Source organism: Myxine glutinosa, chromosome 1, assembly GCF_964187855.1.
Source record: "Myxine glutinosa chromosome 1, kmMyxGlut1.1, whole genome shotgun sequence".
In the NCBI taxonomy this organism is placed as follows: Eukaryota; Metazoa; Chordata; class Myxini; order Myxiniformes; family Myxinidae; genus Myxine; species Myxine glutinosa.
The window spans coordinates 214,021,810-214,037,396 of NC_136261.1; the positions used below are offsets into that span (position 1 = coordinate 214,021,810).

Here is a 15,587-nt window from a genome sequence, read left to right on the forward strand (position 1 = left end):
CCTCCACCATATATATGTCTGAACCTTGTGAGCGAAATATCTTGAAAAATAAGCGAAGTACCAACTTCTAATCTGGTGTGTGGGTGTATCTAGGCAAAAGGAAGAACAGTTTTGAAAATTGGGTCGCCACGTCAAAATCCAAGATGGCCGCCTTGTGTCTTCCACTTTGTCAACTCGCATCACTTCACCGACGGGGGACCTCGGCGTAACGCTTGTATTTCCCTGCTCTTTTGTCTTTCTCCCAGTTGTCACTACTGTATATACAGTATCTGCTGATGTTTCATCCTGTATTTTTCTTTTGTCTTTTTTGCAGTTGGTGGGGCTATATTCGTTGGTTTGGGTTTGGTGTGTGACATCTTCTAATCGCACCTGTTTTTGGAATTTTTTTGCAAGGTGAGTGAGAGATACCTTTTCTGGCTTGCTGTGTTCATGCTTATATACAAATTGGATTTGGTAGTCTGTTGAGCTTTTTGCCTACTCTGCCAATCCTACAGTCATCGCTCTCTGCACTTGATTGAGTTCCATCAGGCCGCCGTCTCCTTCCAGGTAAATTCTTGGGATGCACTAATTTTTGTAGAATATTTTGTGGATACTGAGGAATTTCCTTGTTTTGATATCTAGTTTTTTGATATCCACTTGTGGCCAGTTTACTATTCCACAGCTTTACGAGAACACTGGTAATGCAAGTTGGATTATGGCTTTGATTTTGTTTCTTAGGGTGAAATATGTTTTCAGGCGTGCGTGTGTGTGTGTGTGTGTCTGTGTGTCTGTGTGTCTGTATACACAATATAATACAACCAATAATAATACACACACACACAATATTGATGATGATGATGACCATTCCGTTTTGCACCGTGACAATGCATATGGCTGCCGAAGAAGTTTCCTTGGCTATTGGGCACAATCCTGGATGGGTGGCCACTCTGACGCAGGATACCCGAATGGCTCATTCATCAGGCAGGTACTCAATTTCAGCAAGCAGGTACTCAATTTGCCGACCTCGGAAGGTTGACAGGCTGAATCAACCTCACTAGTGTTAATTCAATGATCGATCGGGATTCGAACTCAGGATCCTAGGATCCCAAGCACACACAATATTAACATATATATATATATATATATATATATATATATATATATATATATATATATATATATATATAATATATACATATATATATATTATATTATTATAATAATAATATAATAGGCTACGGTGATTCTGTCTGTCTGTCTGTCTGTCCGGGGATGTGGCTTACTCCGTTTAGAGAGTAGCTCCACCCATTCTCGGAGAGGCTTCATGTAAACAAATATCCACCATTTTATTAACTCGAATAGCTTTGAAGCCTGTTTGGTTAGGCCCGTGCTGTCTTTCTCTCTCACACAGGTTTATTTCAACTCAAATTCGATATATCATTTCATTTTTAACAGTCGCTAACATAGTTTTAGACTCGGTTGAAAAAAAAAACGGGAAGAGAATCCCATGAAAGTTTCTGTTTATAGAACGAAATGATTTCTCAAAGGCTGGTAAAATAAAGCTCATTCATTGAGTCACCCTCACGATTTTATCTCGAATTCACCATCTGATTTAATTTTTATCGATGGTTTTAGACTCGGTGTCAGAAATAATTGAGAACATTCATGCACACACAGGAAAATGCAGAGATATATATTTTAAAATCGGGCTACGATGATACACGAAAATACACCGCCTAAAATAACAGTCAGGGAAAATGTCGACATATATTAAAAATTCGCTTTTTCTTTTCCGTTAAGATATATTACTTTTACTTTTGATTACAGTCGTCACAAAACGACATATATTTCTTCGTTCTTATTTCATTCAACATTATTATCCGGAAGTAAAAACTAAAATATGTTTCAGGAAATAACCGAGAGATATTTCTTCGTTTTTTTATTAGTTATGTGCGCATACACTTTAAATAGGTTTATTTTAAATCTTTAATTTTCACAATGTAATTTACTTGCCATTTGATGATTACGAGACACCTCCTCTTGAGGATCGTGACAATTCATGCGTTGCGTGGAAACTTCCATTTCCAAAATGAATGAGACGGGAGAGGAGCGAGGCGCGAGGAGTTGGAGAGTGAGGAGCGAGGGGTTGGAGAGTGATGAGTGAGGGGTTGTAGCGTGAGGAGCGAGGGGTTGGAGAGCGAGGAGCAAGGGGTTGGAGAGCAAGGAGCGAGGGGTTGGAGAGTTAGGGGTTGGAGAGCGAGGAGCTAGGGGTTGGAGAGCGAGGAGCAAGGGGTTGGAGAGCGAGGGGTTGGAGAGCCAGGAAATGGAGAGCTAGGGGTTGGAGAGCGAGGAGCTAGGGGTTGGAGAGCGAGGAGCAAGGGGTTGGAGAGCGAGGGGTTGGAGAGCCAGGAGCTAGGGGTTGGAGAGCGAGGAGCGAGGGGTTGGAGAGCGAGGAGCGAGGGGTTTGAGAGCGAGAAGCTAGGGGTTGGAGAGTGAGGAGCTAGGGGTTGGAGAGCGAGGAGCGAGGGGTTGGAGAGCGAGGAGATCGGGGTTGAAGAGCGAGGCACGAGGGGTTGGAGAGCGAGGAGATAGGGGTTGGAGAGCGAGGAGCTAGGGATTGGAGAGCGAGGATCGAGCGGTTGGAGAGCGAGGAGCGAAGGGTTGGAGAGCGAGGAGCGAGGGGTTGGAGAGCGAGGAGCGAAGGGTTGGAGAGCGAGGAGCGAGGGGTTGGAGGCGAGGAGCGAGGGGTTGGAGAGCGAGGAGCGAGGGGTTGGAGAGCGAGGAGCGAAGGGTTTGAGAGCGAGGAGCTATGGGTTGGAGAGCGAGGAGCTAGGTGTTGGAGAGTGAGGATCGAGGGGTTGGAGAGTGAGGATCAAGGAGTTGGAGAGTGAGGGCCAATTGGAGCAGAGAGTGAGGAGCGATTGGAGAGGAGAGTGAGGAGCGATTGGAGAGGAGAGTGAGGTGCGATTTGAGGGGAGTGTGAGGGATTGGATAGGAGTGTGAGGAAGTATTGGAGAGGAGTGTGAGGAGGTATTGGAGGGGAGTGTGAGGAGGAGTGGGATTGGAGAGGCGTGAGGGTGGAGAGAGGAGAGTGTCAGGTGGCGAGGAGTGATGGGTCACATATTATGTGAAATAAATAAATTGTGTTCATTACACCATTTCTAGGATCTGATGAATTGCCAGTAACCATTTTGTAAAATTTAATGTGCAGCATCTAAATCAAGATGTCCAAATGTCACACACGTCAATGCCCGTGGGATTCTCAAGGGTGACCCCACTAGTATATATATATTGGTTAAAGATGCAACCCTAACTGTGATTGGTGACAAGGCCAGATTGAGTCCTGTTACAGCTACCACCAGTGGTGCTATATGATACACATTTACAGAGAGAGAATTTGGGTCTTCTCTCAACCCTGACCCACCTCCACCAGATGTACTACCCAGAGAGATACTTGGGGTACCCATAGGCAACATGTAAAATTTCGTTGGATTTGGTTCAGTAGTTTCTTGGTTTCCGAAGCATATTTGAACAAATAAACAAACAAGTGTTTATAAACAAATAAACAAAAAATATTTCATGCATAGCACAATATTTGCGAAGTCCCTAAAATAAGTTGTTGACCTTTGGCCTATGTTGGCCTTTAGGCTTATGTTGACCTCAAAAATAATTGGTGGTTGTATTTAGTGACCTGATATGTAAATAATAATAATAATAATAATAATTCATTTATTTTGTATAGCGCTTTTCCAGAAGCCCAAAGGCGCTTTGACAGAGTGGAAAACATAATGCATAACAATACATGAAAACAACAATTGCAAAAAGACAAGAATCAAGAAAACAAACAGCAGCGATATACGGCATATATATAAGACAAGAATCAAAAAGACAAGACAAGAATCAATAGGGAAATATTTAAAGCAAAAGGAGGGAGAAGGAGAAGAGATAGTCAGGGGTTAAATGCTGTGGGTTGAATGTTGAATGCAGCGTTGAACAGGTGGGTCTTTAGTGATGTTTTGAATGTGGTGAGTGAGGAGGAGTCTCTGATGGTGTGAGGTAGTGAGTTCCAGAGGGTGGGAGCAGCGATGGAGAAGGCCCTGTCCCCCCAGGATCTGAATTTGGTCCGGATGGAGGGGGTCAGGAGGTTGGTACCAGCAGAGCGGAGGTTGCGGGTGGGAGTGTGTCTGGAGAGGAGGTCAGCCAGGTAGGATGGGGCCAGGTTATGGAGGGCTTTGTATGTCAAGAGGAGGATTTTGTACTGGATTCTCTGGGGGATGGGGAGCCAGTGAAGCTTGTAAAGGACGGGGGTGATGTGGTCACGGGTCCGGGAATGAGTGAGTAGACGGGCAGCGGAGTTCTGAATGTATTGGAGTTTATTGGTGATTGGGGTGACATTTCAAGTCATTAGGATGAGAATTGAGGATTTTAGAAATTTCACCGAGGTTGTTGACCTTTGACCTATGTCGACCTTTTGCCATATGCTGACCTCAAAAAAAATTTGGTGATTGAATTCAATGACCAAATCTGAAATTCCTCTTCAAATTTCCAGTCCTTCAGATGAAAATTGACGATTTTAGAGATGCAGCCGATGGTGATATTTTGACCATTAGTCAAACATAATTAGTCAAACCATAGTCAAACATTATGAGTCAAACATAATTGGTGGTTGAATTCATTGATCTGATATGCAAATCCTTTTCAAATTTAAAGTCAATAAGATATAAATTGAGGATTTTCGAAACTTGCCAAAGTTGTTGACCTTTGGCGTATGTTGACCTTTTGGCCTATATTGACCTCAAAAATATTTTGTGCTTTAATTGAGTGATCTGATGTGAAAAATTCACTTCAAATTACAAGTCAACTGGAAGAAAATTGAGGATTTCAGAAATTTGACAAAGTTGTTGACTGGCACGGTTCCCCGAGGCGTTCATTGTTCTCGGGGTCCGGCAATAAAGCCGTGTTTATTTTTGCACATAAAAGCGTTTTCGTGTGAATTAATTTGCAGGTTTGAAGACTGCTCGATCCTTCCGTGTCAGGTAAAAGCTCCCACCTCTTCTTCTCCTCTTTTCTGCCTCTGCTTGTATCGTGAGTCCGTATTTGATCGTCGCCTCAAATTAACGCTCAATTGATCATCCGTGGTGTGTGTTCTCCGTTTTAATAGGGCCGTCCACACGACAAATGGTAGTCAGGAGTGGGATACGAACTTCTTGATACCTCGACAACTGTTGTCGAGGAGTGGGATTTGAATCCTCTGAATAAATTTGGTGTCAAGATTGGAGAATTTGGAGTGAAATCTTTCATAGGATTGAGGCTATAAAAATTTTTTTTAGTCCATTGGAGTGGGGAAGGGTGCAAACGGTACGTCACAAAATTTAAATCTTTGCTGAGGTAAAATACGCGAGGAGAAACGACCTCCTCTCGATGGATGGAGGGGGTGCGTATTATGGAAGGGCAGATAGAAGATGCTGGAAGTGTTGGAAGTGAGCCGAATATAGAGGGGGTGGAGCATAGAGATGTAACCTCCCCTGTCCAAGACGGGGAAATAAATGAAGAGACGGGTCCGATAACTTTCCGGGCCATGAAAAAGTTAATGAAGGCTCAGACTGAACTATTATTGAGGATAATGAGGGGAGGTAGTGAACGATTGGATGCCCAGATTAAAGAAACGAAAACCCCATGTGGAATGAACGAACGAATTAGTGAACAGGGGAAGGAAATGATGGAGATGAGTGATCGGTTGGAAGGAAAGATAGAGGGAATGAATGAACAAATGAGTAAAGAGGGGAATTAAATAAGGGAGATGAATGAACAATTGGAAGTAAATGAGGAAGTTTGGGAAGGAAATTTGGAGGTGAATGGGGAGTGTCTACAGGTAAATGGGAGTGTGCAAATTTAAATGGGGAATGTTTGAGGAATGAAGGCCTGGAAGGTTATCGGGCTGGTGTGGATGCCGCAGAACACCAACGGGGGTACCATATTGGGGGTCCGTGTAACGGAACCGGACTGCGTATTTATTGATGAGGGCCTGGTGGGGCCAGAACTGATTGGGAATGTGAATGATGAGCATGATGTGACACAGCGGCTGGATACCTGTGACAGTCCCATCGAGGAAGAGTTTGACCAGGTCCAAGGGAGCTTGGGGGTTGAGGTGAATCGATCCGAGGAGGAGGGTGAGGTGACCGAGGGGACCCTCACCACAAACAATGATTGGGTACAAGAGGCTCCGAAATTGCATACCCAGCAGGGGGAGTGTTTTGGCTCCGAGTTGGATTTGGATACGGAAGAGTCGGGCAATAGAACCTCGGAGAAACTGGTCCCCGTAGGGAATGTGGCACAGCTGCAGGGAGGGGCAGAACAACCTGATGAAGGGGTTGTTACCTGCAGCTGCGGTTTGGCACAGGAGATGAAAATTTTTAAAAGGAAAAAGAAATTTATGTTTAAATGGGAATTTGATTTGGACCAGCCTTGGTGGGAGTTGGTCCCCGGGCTGCGGGATTTGGACCGGGAGAGGTCATGGGGGATGGCTTCAGGAAAAAGGTGCCCCTTTCAAAATTGGATTATGCCAGCTAGCTGGGGGGCTGGGCTGGCGAGATTTGGATGTGGGGTCCGACCATGGGTGTCATGGTATGACCTGGGCCCCACGGGGGGTCTCGTGGAGTGTGGTGTCCCTTGTCCATCGGGGCGCCACCCCGAGCATGTGTCTCAGGCCGGCAGGGTCACCGGACCCTGGTGGGGGTTAAGACCTCCAGGGGGGTCCGAGGTGGTTTCTCAGGTACCTAGGATGGTGTATAATGAGAAGCACTAGGGGGAGGTGTTGTAGGTCGCGTTTTGGTGGCGGCATCACGGACGGCCAACTTGGGCCTGATGTGGTGACCGCCCGGGCATGCGGCCTGACTCCCTCTCCCTGAGACTCTGGGACAGCCAGCATGTGGTGCCCTGCCATGCTGTGCTGGTCTATGGACACGGGTCGATCCGCATGTAAAGGGATGGATTATAGCCCACCGGACAACCATGGGGCATCTGTGGAACGTGATGGTGTGAGAATGATCTTCCACTGATGTTCCGTTATGATTTGTGGACTCTCAGCTTGGGGCGAGAGCCATGGGATTGTTGAATCGGGAGATTGTAACGAGCCAAGCATATGGGGCATGGGCCATGCTCGGCTGGCATGTGTATGGAGAAGCATCCTTCTTTGATGAGATTAGTAAAATGTGAAAAATGTTTGGCACTGGAAATCTCAGGGTTAGATGTAAATTTAAGGGTGGATTTTGTGATGTCATGGTGGTCACTGACATCAGTGGCACCATTATTTATCCAGGTGTGTTAGACCAAATTGTTGGAGGCTGGGATAAAATTTATAGGGTAGCAGGACATAGCCTTCAACTGGTTACGGAGGCGACTGTGCCGATAGTTGGGATGCGGGGTTGTGGAGATGTAGTTGGGTAGCCTGGAGGTCAACGTGGTGCTGTGTGTGTCTGAGGTGTGTGGACCATGTCTTCTGGAGGAGTCTCCTGGTGGAGCATGGCTGTCTGCTGGACCTTGGCATGGTCAAGTGTGGGTGGGCACTGAGGGCTGCAGTTGTGTGGACTGGGGGATGTGGGCGGCACAGGTGACGTGATGTGGATACCACGCACTGCGACCGCCACCCCAGGGTCAAGGTTTTTGGGTGTGGTAGTGTTTGTTGGCAGCAGGTGCTCACCACATTGGCCAGCTGGGGCTGGTGCGGCCATGTTCCTTGCTGGGGGGCCGAAGGATGGGTGGTGGGTCGCACCCTAATGGACACTCATGGGCCATGCTGGCATTTCGACTGCTCAGCTTGTCCTGATGGCCCTTGCACAGTAAAGGTGCGGAGCTGTCGTAGCCAAATGTAGTAGTGTAGTTCAGATCACCGTTGGAGGCGGATCCACATACTTAACAGTACTGTGTGACAAAAAGGAAATTTGGAAAAATTTGACAGGCCCAATGGGATAAATTTTGGGATTCTGTAGGGTGAATGGCACTTTGGACCTGACCAACCGGCAGGTACCTGCACTTGAGGTAAATGCTTGGATGTGTACTGTCCCAGGCTTGAGGACTTGCTTATGTAAATTGGGACATGTAATTTGGAGAAGGGGGCAGGTGAGAGTGATGACATGGCCAGTGAGGGAGATTCGGATGTGTGCCACACAGTGTCTTGTGGGGGGTGTTTGTTTATCTGTAGAGGTGTTGTTTTTTCATGTGGTCGGGAGAATGGAAATTGAAATAGGAGTGATTGTGTTTTGAAATGTGTTGGTTAAATGTGAACGGGGATTTCACATAATGGCAGGCCATGGCAGCAACTGTTGTAAAAACCCTTTTGTGACATCTTCTGAAAAATGTGGTGGAGAATTGAATGGCAGCGGGGGAGGAAATGTTTTTGTTGATTTTGTGGGTGGGGAAGGTGTGTGTTCCGCAGGTATGGATCAAGCTCTGGAGGAGCAATGACTGTGGCCCCCCTCTGCAGTAATTACCCCTGGCAGCCAGTGGTGTCTGGAAATTGGAGCCCATTGGTGGTGGGGTCTGTTGGGCGCTCTGGGGTGAGAGACTCCTGGCGACCTGTGAGGCTGCAAGGAAGCAGAAGGCAATGTAGCCTGGTGTGTGGAGACCCCCACAGGGGGGGTAACAGTGTAAGGAGTTGTTTGGCTGTCACGGGCCAAGAGGTAAAGGTGGGGGGGGGGGGCAAAGAAATTGTAAGTCGGGCGACTTGTTTGGGACTGCGGGCACCACAGCCTGAAGTGCCACCCACCATCTTACTTGTGCGGTACCGCCCCGCTGCCTAGTAGAAACACACATGTGTATGACATCTAAGCCATGGTCCTGTGGGGGGGCTGGGGGGGGGAGGGGGTAAAATACGTGTTGCAATGATTTTTTGAAATGTGTTTGGTTTTTGGAATGTGTATGAGTGGTTATGGGTTTGTGTAGAATGAATGTGGGTGAAATCCACCGAGCCACGTGTTACGTGCTCCTCCCCGACCCCCTGGTCACGGCGTACCTCCGAGCCCCGAGAGGAGTCACGGCAGAAAAATGTGTTATTCTGTATGTCAAAGATCAATGGAGAAGCCACCCCAATTGTTACTCGCAAATAAATACTGTATTAAGATCACACAAGAATAACGGTACAACAACAATAGTAATCAAAAGTACAATCAATATCCTATGATGGCACCATCAGTTTTGTAATATATAACTCACTGCGCTCCAAGTGAGTGAACCAAGAACATTCCCAACGTCTCTTATTCCCGGCTCCAAGCCAAAGTTGATGTGCTCCAGCGATCGCCAGAATGATGTCCCATCGAGACCAGAATCCCGTTCGGATGGCAAGAACAGTCCCGCTGCCAATGCGGGGCACAGGCGCCCTCAAGGCGACTAGGAAATCTAAAGGTGCCCTCCAGGCGACTGAGAGATCACACCCTCGGGTATGGACGAATTATCCTTCAAAAAGCCACGTCACACACACACCCCAGATCGACGTCTGAATGCAGTGAAAATGGTCCAAAAGAGACGAAACCGTGAGCGAAGCACAAGTCCTGCACGAGTCAAAATGGCCAACAACCCGCTCCCGAGACGCAATGGCCCGGCGATAACTCTCCTCGGAATCCACCACCAAAAACGTGACACGCAGGCTGATCGGCCATAGCGACGACAGCTCTGTCGCAGGAATCCCCCTCCCGGAAACTCGAAAGTTCGCTAGTGACTCTTGCTCACCAAGGTTCGCTCCAGACCGCAAGTAGCTCGGCTCCTTCTTCTTGTCCGACTCACTCGCTCCACCCTTTTTTTCCTCTTCTTCCTCTTCGTCGTCCGGTTCCCGATCCGGTTTCCTGTTTCTTTTAACATTAACTCTTTACCTTTTGAAAACAGTTCATGAACAATAAACCTTTTGAAAACAATAATAGTACATGGAATCAAAAATATTTACAGTGGATGCAAACCACCACAACGGAAGTGACGAATCCGTAACACATGTCACTCACCTGTAACACCAGGACAGGGCCTGCGGAAATTTGGGGTGCATTGGGATGGCCCCGCAGGTAACGTCGTGTCTTTTGGCATCCACCGGGGGACGCGGGTCTGTAGGAAGGGGTTGTACAAATGTTTTAGGAATTTTAGAAATTTTGCAAGCATGAGGTTAAGGTCTCTGGTTAAGTTAGGTTTGCGTGTTGTTTTTTCTCTTCCTCCCCAGGAGCACAAACTTCAATAATTTTGTAAATATTTGAAATGCATGATTGTTAAGGCGAATAGGCAGGTAGCTTCGGTTCACTTCCCACAGCCCTCCTGATTTATTTCATACAGTAGGTTAATTAAGTGCGAGACAGTAAGTGTCTTTATTAATAACACTTTATTAAGTGTGAGACCCAAAGAATCTTGTTTCTCACAGTATGAGAGTCCTTTAGGTGTTTTTTTGCAAACTCCAAGCGGGCTTTCATGTGTCTTTCACTGAGGAGAGGCTTCCGTCCGGCCACTCTGCCAGAAAGCCCAGATCGGTGGAGTGTTGCAGTTTTGGTTGACCTTCTGGAAGTTTCTCCCATCTCCACACAGGATCTCTGGAGCTCAGCCAGAGTGACCATCGGGTTCTTGGTCACCTCTATTACCATGGCCGATCTCCCCCGATTGCTCAGTTTGGCCTGGCGGCCAGCTCTAGGAAGAGTCCAGGTTGTTCCAAACTTCTTCCATTTAAGAATTATGGAGGCCAGTGTACTCTTGGGAACCTTCAATGCAGCAGAAATGTTTTTGTAGGCTTCCCCAGATCTGTGCCTCGACACAATCCTGTCTTTGAGCTCTGCAGGCAGTTCCTTCGACCTCATGGCTTGGTTTTTGCTCTGATATGCATTGTCAGCTGTGAGACCTTCTATAGACAGGTGTGCAGAATCATGTCCAATCAATTGAATTTACCACAGGTGGATTTACCACCATGTAATTCAAAACATCTCACCACCACGTAATTCAAAACACCTCACCACCATGTAATTCAAAACACCTGACCACCATGTAAATTAAAACACCTCACCACCACGTAATTCAAAACACCTCACCACCACATAATTTAAAACACCTCACCATCACGTAATTCAAAACACCTTACCACCACATAATTTAAAAAACCTCACCACCAAGTAATTCATAACACCTCACCACCATGTAAATTAAAACACCTCACCATCACGTAATTTAAAACACCTCACCACCACGTGATTTAAAAACCTCACCACCAAGTAAGCCTCCACGGCTGCAGAAACCCTCATCCACGCCTTCATCACCTCCCGTCTGGACTACTGCAATAGCCTCCTCTATGGTTCACCCTCAAAAATCACCAATAAACTCCAATACATTCAGAACTCCGCTGCCCGTCTACTCACTCATTCCCGGACCCGTGACCACATCACCCCCGTCCTTTACAAGCTTCACTGGCTCCCCATCCCCCAGAGAATCCAGTACAAAATCCTCCTCTTGACATACAAAGCCCTCCATAACCTGGCCCCATCCTACCTGGCTGACCTCCTCTCTAGACACACTCCCACCCGCAACCTCCGCTCTGCTGGTACCAACCTCCTGACCCCCTCCATCCGGACCAAATTCAGATCCTGGGGGGACAGGGCCTTCTCCATCGCTGCTCCCACCCTCTGGAACTCACTACCTCACACCATCAGAGACTCCTCCTCACTCACCACATTCAAAACATCACTAAAGACCCACCTGTTCAACGCTGCATTCAACATTCAACCCACAGCATTTAACTCCTGACTATCTCTTCTCCTTCTCCCTCCTTTTGCTTTAAATATTTCCCTATTGATTCTTGTCTTGTCTTTTTGATTCTTGTCTTATATATATGCCGTATATCGCTGCTGTTTGTTTTCTTGATTCTTGTCTTTTTGCAATTGTTGTTTTCATGTATTGTTATGCATTATGTTTTCCACTCTGTCAAAGCGCCTTTGGGCTTCTGGAAAAGCGCTATACAAAATAAATGAATTATTATTATTATTATAATTCGAAACACCTCACCACCACATCAAAAAAAACCACTTCATCACCAAGTAATTCAAAACACCTCACCACCACGTGATTTAAAAACACCTCACCACCACATGATTTAAAAACACCTCACCACCGCATAATTAAAAACACCTCATCACCATGTAATTCAAAACACCTCACCGCCACGTGATTTAAAAACACCTCACCACCACGTCATTTAAAAACACCTCACCACCACATAATTCAAAATACCTCACCACTACGTGATTCAAAACCACCGCCACGTTATTAAAAACACTTCACAACCACGGAAACAAAAGTTTCAGGGAGAAGTTCAGTGACAACAGACATGGCCCAGATATGTAGATATATAGATAAACTAGCTTGGCTCGGCTCGCTGCGCTCGCCGCACCAAGCGTCGATACTGAGGAACGGGCTTATTTGAAGTTGAAAAAAAAAATTTCCCAAAAAAATTCCCCCCCCCAAAAAAGAAGAAATTGGAAAATTTTGCAACAACACCCTTAGGACATACCGACGGGAGAGGTAGGTGCATACCAGAAGTTTGGTACGATTTCACAAAAGTTTGAGAAAGTAGTTCAGTGACAAGACAAGACAAGACAAGACAACACAGACGCTACACAGTTATATATATATATATATATATATATATATATATATATATACATATATAAAACACAGTTTGTGTGTGTGTGTGTGTGTGTGTGTGTGTGTAATGTTACCGATAGACTCCTAAACGGAGAGGCTTACGTGCTTGATATTTGACATAGACATGGCCATTGAGCGTGGGACGAACATGGCCGAACTCAAAATATTTGACGATCCATATTTTTTATTCATATTTACCTCAGCGCATTTCAGCGAAGTACCCGCTAATCTCAGCCGGTTCCAGAGCAGCTCGCTGATTCGCTCAGAGCGATCACGTGATGTTCCATTCCCGCCGCCAGACTGATTCGCTCAGAGCGATCACGTGATGTTCCATCCCGTCACACGTCACTTCACCTTTTATGCGATCGTGTTTTGTATCGATTTTGTGCGATATGAATTAAATGTCTTTGAAACAGCTGTGAAACGTCTTTCCACAACCCTTCCGTAACCGATTGGAGCAGTTTCTTGCCGCACAAAACGAGATCTGCGAAGCGAGTTGGTCAAGTCGTGCTGACCAAGATGGCGACATGGCGGCTTCACTTTTCACGGAGTTATGAGCGTTCTATATATTTTCAATTCAGTGCGCCCGTGATTTGTGGCATAGACATGACCATTGGGCCTTCTCGTCCATGGGCCAAAGCAGCTATCGGTACCACCTGGGGGGACCAAACCAAAGTAGTACTAAAATGTTTATAGGGTTGATATGAGTGTAATAAGATATGATAGCCTTTTGAGATAGGTAGCTTTGTCAATAATTTTTAAAACTCATTTTTTTGTCATTAGCGCCATTGTGTAATTTGCAAAAAATGAAAGATACGCCAGTGTCAAATTTCTATCTCCACCAATGTGGATTAAAACAATGCAAATAAGGTTATTTCCTTTTGATTAAAAAGGAAAATGCAAAATAAATGTGATTCACACTATTTTTTACATTGTATTGTGTTTACTGCCTGCAATAATTGTATTTATCTTCAGCTGGAAACTTAACATTTTGAATTACAGGTAGATTTAAGCGTTTTTTTTTCACCAATTATACTTATATTATCTTTTCTTTCAAAACTAATATCTTAACCAATATTATCTTTTTGTATGTTGCAGATAGTGTTGTACAGTGATCAGAGTGATGTCGATGGATCAAGGTACCACCCTGCCGAAGAAGCGGCCGTGCACAAACTGTCTTATTCATTGCTCAGACGATGACTCTGATTCCCTGGTGACATTGAGGGACCTGGATTCATGGAAGGCTTTGCTCCGGGCTGCAGAGATCAGACAGCATGCCCCAGTCCTTGACTTGGCAAAAGGACTAAAAGAAGGGGAAGTACCTCAGGTACAGTACCATCGCAAATGCCGCAGCATGTTTACCATGAAGAAGTCTTTGGACTCGATCCTCTCCAAAGGTGCCAGTGCTGAACCCACAGAAGCTGCTTCCAGAAGATCATCATCCAGGACCAGGGATGCACCAAGTAGGCCTACTTCAAGACTGTATGACAAGATCTGCATCTTCTGCCAGAAGCCGAAATACATCAAAGGACAAAAATCAAGGGAACCTCTTATGCAGTGTCTTGAGTTACGAGCAGACGACACCATCCGCAAGGCGGCAATAAAGAAATGTGATCTAAGAGTGCTTGCATTGCTGAGCAGAGACCTAGTTGCCGCAGAGAGGAATTACCACAAGACGTGCTACACAAGAAGAGTGTCTTCTACCAGCTCTTCAGAAGTACAACAGGAAGAGAGTGAGGCAGCAGATTATGAGGAGACAGAGAGACAAGCCTATGAGGAACTGTTCATGCATGTGAGGACTGAATTCCTCCCAAACCCTGAAATATTGCCTTTAACAGACCTCACAGCCAGGCTTGAGAGATCCATGAACTCCCATGGCATCACCAAGATCAAACCCTCGACAAAGAAGCATGTTTGTCGCAAGCTTGAAAGTGAGCTGGAAGGGTCACTTCACTTTGTCTCAAATGAGAAAGGAAGGGTGCTTCTTTATCCAGACAGCCTGTCAATGGATGACCTTGTCAAGGAAGCCCACAACATGAAGCAAGATCTACGTGAAGCACAGTCTATCAAATCCATGGATGTCCTCACCAAAGCAGCCATACAGATGAGGAAACAGATCAAGAAACAAGATGTCCAACAGTCATGGCCCTTGATTCCGACACAAACAAAGAAGTTCAAGATGCAAAGAAGAAGAACCATGTATGGCTCCTGACTCGAATGTCAGATCCTGAGAACCAGACCATAAGCAGCTGGACAGGGTTCAACATCCAGATCCGCAATGATGTGACAGTGATGCAGGACACTGTGAGCTACCTTCCCACAATCAATGCTCCTGCAACTGAGATGTCAACTGTGAATGACGTACTGGAGCAAACACTTGGCATCATGCAGTCCTTACAGCTCAACAAGATCGTCTGTGTGTTTGACCAAGCACTCTTTGCCAAGGTTGCTGAGATAGTGTGGAAACATGACAAATTAAAGAACATCATCATCAGGATGGGCGTCTTCCACACAATCTGCAACCTCCTGTCCATCCTAGGGAAGAGATTTGAAGATGCAGGACTCAGAGATGTGTTTGTTGAATCAGGTGTCATTGCAGAAGGGTCTGTGGCTGGGCTGATGGAAGGTCGCAGGTACAACCGGGCAGTTAGAGCACACAAGACTGCATATGAAGCACTGATGAGGCTTGCCTGGAAAGGTTTCCTTCTGTGGATAGAGAACACTCATCCTGAAGACAGCCAACACCTAGAAGAAGCCCTGAAGAGCATTGGAGAGTTCCACAACAATGTTTGCCAAGCATCCTTCCAGGACCTGCTTCAGGATGAATCATGCACACGTATCTTGGAGCTGTTCGAAACCTACCTGAACTCCCTCAGAGATGAGAACAGCCTTGCAGCCTTCTGGATTCCTTACCTAGACATGGTTGAGATTATGCTGGGCCTCATCCGAGCATC

General features: G+C 46.0%; 1 long non-coding RNA gene across 1 annotated transcript; it reads left to right on the forward strand.

Annotated features, from left to right (window-relative positions):
- The first annotated feature begins 351 nt into the window (after positions 1-351).
- On the forward strand, positions 352-8,633 carry LOC137412190 (uncharacterized). Its single transcript, XR_010981451.2, has 3 exons — positions 352-393; positions 495-546; positions 8,414-8,633. It is a non-coding gene; the product is annotated as an uncharacterized LOC137412190 (long non-coding RNA).
- The last annotated feature ends 6,954 nt before the right edge of the window (positions 8,634-15,587 follow it).